We start from the raw sequence: 6,000 nt of genomic DNA, 5'->3' as shown, positions 1-6,000 counted from the left end.
AAGATGCACAACATGGGTAGGATAGATGTTGCATCACATTGAGTACAGATCTTGGGCAACAGATTGTATTGTTGTATCAGTCACACAAGCACAGTGGGATGTGGTTCAAGAAGTGACACAGCAGGAGTGGAAGGGATGTGTACAGTTGATCCAACAGATGCACCCCAGTTCTGTGGGTGGGGTAAAAGAGCCCAAAAGTGCATGGTGTGGCTGGCATGTTGACAGGGTCACCAGTGTAGGAAATGCACTACTGGTAGGTGCATATACAGAATAATATATGCTAGTAATGAGTAGACAATTTGATACTTTATTAGCAGAGTAGACAATACACCATGACAGTCAGGTCACAGGTACCAGAGCAAACTGATATTCAGAGCCGAGGATGTTACTGTTGCCTGCTGAACTGGGCAGTGATTATGATATTTACAACAAGAGACAATAAATAGTCGCTATGTCAACATATATGTATTATCAACTGTCTCTATTTTTTGTGGTATTTGTGGGTTTCAATGCTTCATTTCATTACTTTTAATGTAGCCTTCAGTTATATCATTTCTTTAGTGATCTGCTGCTTGTTTTGGAGGATTTTTCTTTTCCTGTTGGTTTTTGGAAATGCTGTATTGAAATAATGTGTTGAGGTTTCTTGAAAATCATTTCATTTTTCATATATTCCGTGGGCTTGAGGAGTGTCTGCCCACTGTTCTTTTCTCAACGTCACGTTAAAAACATTGGTGTCGTGTTGACTGAACAGTCAATATCTGTTTCTCTATTTTTATCTTCTTTTTGTGAGTTCAAACTTCCGTTTTTTTTTTGCTATTTTGTTATTTTATTCTTTTATTTTAATTTTTAATTTTTGGCAAATTTTTGTATGTATAATTGATGCCACTACCACAATTCTCAGTTCCTTTAACAAATATTGATACTACTCCACCCTTAAATTCTGATGAGCTTAAATGGTTAGCAAGAACATAATCATTTATGGTAAAATATTAGAGTAGGTTGCAGTACATCATCAAGCAGATACAACCATGAACTGAGCAGCTCTGCTCAGAGCTCATCAGGTACATTCACCTGAGACAGAAAGACAATCTGATAGTTGCTAAGCACAGTTTGGGAGGCAGTCATATTTTTGATTTTGAATGGACAAAAGTCCAGCATAGAGCCAGTGGATTTTGGGGTGGCGTAATAAAGGAAGCCATCAAAATTAGGACTATTATGGCCTCATAAACAGAGTCAAACTCTACTTGGATTCACTACTAGTCACAATAATATGCTGCAAGTGCTCCTAGCTGAGAGACGTCCAGATGGCATACAAGGGTGAGGGGGCTGACAGACCACACAGTGACTCATCCCCTCACTGGAACTATGAGGGTAAGATTTGCCACATTACTCATTGTTTGACTACAGAAGCTGAACAGAGTGAGCACTGCTATTAAAAATTCTGCCAAATGTGAAATACATTCAACAATACAGGATATTACTGGGGAAAAAAATATCAAAGTTGTGGATATTTACTATGAAATTTGTGCTGTATATTGACCAAATGTGATGAATGAAAGTGTTGTGAGTTAATGTATCATTTGTTTAAGAGTGGAAAGTCATCTGTTCATTACAGTGACAAAATTAGCCATCCATATGTAATCAATGCTGTAGAAAGTTGATGAAAAATTTGTAAAAACCAGTATTTCACAATGGCCAATGGCCTTGCGACAGTGGTAACACTGGTTCCAACCAGTTCACTGAAGTTAAGTGCTGTCGGGCTGGGCTAGCACTTGGATGGGTGACCATTCAGTCTGCCGAGTGCTGTTGCCAAGTGGGATACACTCAGCCCTTGTGAGGCACATTGATGAGCTACTTGACTGAGAAGTAATGGCTCTGGTCTTATAAACTGACATATGGTCGGGAGAGCTATGTGCTGACCTCATGCCCCTCCATATCCACATCCAGTGATGCCTGTAGGCTTAGGATGACATGGCGGCTGGTCAGTACCATTGGGCCTTCATAACATGTTTGGACAGATTTTAATTTTGGTCTTAGTATTTAACAGTATCTCAAATTTCAGAGACCTGCGTCTTATTGCACTTAGAAAAGTGGTCTGGTTAACAGTGCTTAATCTCTGATAAAGAGGTTCTAGACATTGTCACTGGCTAAGTATAGTCTCAGATAGCACACTTCTATGTAGAGGAAAATTGTCAAATCAGTAAAAGTCATTGTAAATTGAGGTTTGTAGATTGTGCTTCATTGCTCCTAAGGGCATTGTAGCCATACAATAGGGCCATCATGGTGGTTTTATAAAAATAATAATTTGGTTTATGTGCTTACTGAGTAAAGAAATACCACATGCACTAGTAGTGATATCTAACATGATGTCAACTAAGTATTAAACTATGGCAGCATGATGGGTGGTAGTCAAATCATCCTATGAGATTCATTTGTTTTTATTCTGTAACAGTCAGTTTGAAGCTTACATTTTTTCAATGCAGATCATTTTTAAACATTGTTTGTCATCTGTGATTTGTGGTTCTCTGCCACTGTGGGCAAAAATGCTTTAAATGCAAGTATAAAATATGATATTTCAAATGTATTGTATAGTTCAAAACACCTAATAGGCAAAAATAAAAGACATATGAAGACACTTGCTTGAATTTCTGTTATATGTTTACTACTGTTGGAAAAGAAGAATGACCAATCACTTGTTTGAAAGCAGGCTTCCTAATAAAGTAAAACAACATTTGGAGTTGAATCATAGTAGTTTGATAAACAAACCAAAAGTTCCCAAAAGTTCAAAGAACCAAAAGAAACTAGCTATGATCCCTTCAAAGGCTCTTGTTTCATCTTACAATGTTGCCTACTGTGAAGCAACAGGCAAGAAACCTCACACCATAATGGAAGACCTTATTTTATCAGCCATTCTGGACATGGTATCTACTATGATAGGTGAATCAGCTGCCAAGCAACTGGCAAGTTTTCTTGTGTCGGGCAACACAGTGAATACTAAATTTGGCAGACAACCATAATGATCAGTTAGTAGGAAAACTGAAAGGTAACAATGATATTACTATTCCATTGGATTATGCTGCAGCCAAGTGCAATGAGGCACATCTAATTTGTTATGTGCGGTTTTCACATTAAAAGAAATTTCATTAAGATCTTGTTTTCTGCAGAAAAATAGCTCTTGTAGAAGAATCAACACAACTCTTTGAAATACTACACTTTATTGTAGAGGAAAACAACATTAGTTGGAAAAACTGTGTAGGTTCATGTATGGATGGAGCTAGTAATATGGCTAGCTCTCGTGCTGGATTGGAAGCCCTTATTCATAAAGAGGGTCCTTGTGCTCTTGGGCACACTGATTTATTAACCAAGAAGCACTTTCATAAAACAGGCTGAGCCTTGTCCTTCATGAAGTTCTTGAGTCAGTAACAGATGTGGTAGACTTTGTTAAAACTTAGCCACTTAAATCCAGATTTTTCAACAAATGTGCACTGATATGAGGACTGAGAACATATCCCTCATTTATTACATTAACTCTCATTGGTTTTCATGAGAAAATGTCTTGAAGAAAGTATATGAACTTCAGATTGAAATTTACTCTTATCTTGTTCAAGAGGAACATTTGAATTTTGAGAAGTTCCTGGGCAGTGAATTTGTTTTGAAGCTGGCTACATTTATTCATCCCTCACTTTGAATTGGATGTGATGTACCAAAGGAGCTGCAGGTGTTTATGTTCAGGTCAAGAGATCCATGGCTCCAAAGTGCTTGAAAAACATTGTGACAAATGCTTGAATCTAAATAAAGTAATAATTATTTCACCTGGCTCAGTGGCCCAGTGCAGTTCTTTTTATTGGACACCACTCTGATGGCATGCATGTCCCTAACCTTCCCCAGTTATCTAACTGGGAAAAGTGGACCTACAGTTTAATGTGAAATCCAAATCATGTACCACCCCTGGTGACTCCTCACATTGTTGAGAGGTGAAGGATAGGTTAATATGAAGACTGAAAAATCCATTGTCCAGCCGAGAATCAATCCCGTGACATCTCAGTTTCCAGGCCGACACTTTATGGCTAGATAACCAGGACCAACATAATACTGACTGCATAAAAAAGCTACTAGAAGGGCATGGTTCTATGATTTTTCTTACAAATTTGCTTTAACCTTTCCAGTATTTTATCTACAGTCTCCCATAGGTTACAGATTTGATTGTGTACATCTCTCTTATATAATAATCCATTTCATATCATTGATATACTGTGTGCTTTTTTAATAGAATAAGACAATAATTCGTCTTTTATTCAATTAAGAGGGTAAAAATATGAGAAAAAAGAATAAAGTCATGTTTGTAATGTTTTATATTTATAATGTGAGTACGATTAATGATTTCCTCAAAAATATGAAGAGATTTACAATTTGTACATATCTCCAAAATATGATAGCTGTTTACAGTTCATCACCAAAAGAATCGTTCATCAGCTGTACCATTTACTTTGGTGGACTCTTGGTATTAAAAAGTGATGTCAGCTCTTCTGCAGACAACCTGAAATTTTAATTCACAATAAAAATCTGTATTATTATCAAGTACAGCTTTCATTAGAAAAACATTTATGTATGATGCAAACCTCTTACCCTCCAAAACCTAGAACAGCATGTACAACACCACCTCTAAAAAATTCTTCGAACTGTTTACCTCCTACTTTCTCCTTGGACTACCACTATTCACCATCTCTATGAGAGCCTCCAAATCAACACCATATCCCCTCATAGCCAACAAACCCTGCCTTGCAGACCTACTACTCAAAAATTTCGTCGCACCACCATACAGAATACAGAACCTAAACAGACCCAAAACACAGTCATGAACCTTTCCCCCAGAAGCTTTAACCTTGCAGAAGTATCTGTCCTTACCAAAGGCCTCAACTTTTCTCTCACCCTAAAATTCAATCATGATGGACTTGTTGAAGACCTCGTTTCCTTCTTCCAGTCTCTACAGTGAAACATTTTTTTGTTAGCAACCCTATCAACCAGACCAAACCTAAAACTATTACTGAATCCTGCCTCACATACCTCACTCCTCCATCCAATCATGATATTATCCACTCTGCCCCCAAATAGGCCCCATTAATATTCCAGAATTTCTTACCCTCTAACCATGCCTTATCATTATTCCTCAAATCCCTCAATGTTGAAACTAACACCTACAAACTGATCCTGATCTTATAATCCTACTTGCTGACAAAGGCTCCACCAATCTGTTTCTGGACTGCAGGAATTACCTGGAAGAAGGACTCTGCTAGCTGTCATATTCTACAAACCATGCCATAGTGATCCCATTCCAGAAACCCAACAGGATATCCAGTCACTCCTCAAATCCTTAGACACTTCCCAGAAGCTTTCCCCTTACTCTCTCTCTCTCTCTCTCTCTCTCTCTCTCTCTCTCTACCAATCCCCATACTCCTAACTTCTACATGCTTTCTAAGTCCATAAACCCAACTGACCATGATGCCCCATTGTGGCTGGTCATTGCGCCACCATGGAGACAATCTGTGCTCTCATGGACAAACATATTGCACCTATTGTCCATAATCTACCCTCCTATGTAAAAAACACCAACCATTTCCTTTGTCAACTGTTCAGATGTTCTGTTCCTTTAAAACATGGCACCCTGCTCACCACTGTCAATGCTACCTCTCTCTACACTAACATCCCCAATGCCCATGGCCTTGCAGCTATTGAACACTACCTTTCCAGACATGCGACTCACTCTAAACCTATAACCTCCTTCCCAGCCATCATGACCAACTATATCCTCACCCAAATTACTTCTCCTTTGAAGGCATCACACAGAAACAAATCCATGGCACAGAAACAGGCACCTACATGGCACCACCCTACACTTTCCTATTCATGGGCCATGAAGATGAATCATTCCTAACCATTCAGAATCCCAAATCTCTCACCTGGTTCAGATTCACTGATGAACTTTTTGTATCTGGATCAAGG

General features: G+C 38.5%; 1 protein-coding gene across 1 annotated transcript in view; it reads right to left on the bottom strand.

Moving 5' to 3' along the window:
• Positions 1-4,334: 4,334 nt before the first annotated feature.
• The window catches only part of LOC124619864, an 81,397-nt gene continuing 79,731 nt past the window's right edge, over positions 4,335-6,000 (bottom strand). The window contains exon 4 of the mRNA XM_047146483.1: positions 4,335-4,537. The gene's annotated coding sequence lies outside the window, so the exon portion shown is untranslated. The remainder of the gene's footprint in view (positions 4,538-6,000) is intronic.

Source organism: Schistocerca americana, chromosome 6 (assembly GCF_021461395.2).
Source record: "Schistocerca americana isolate TAMUIC-IGC-003095 chromosome 6, iqSchAmer2.1, whole genome shotgun sequence".
Lineage (NCBI taxonomy): Eukaryota > Metazoa > Arthropoda > Insecta > Orthoptera > Acrididae > Schistocerca > Schistocerca americana.
The sequence above is the reverse complement of the archived record's forward strand: the minus strand, read 5'-3'. Positions and strand labels throughout refer to the sequence as shown.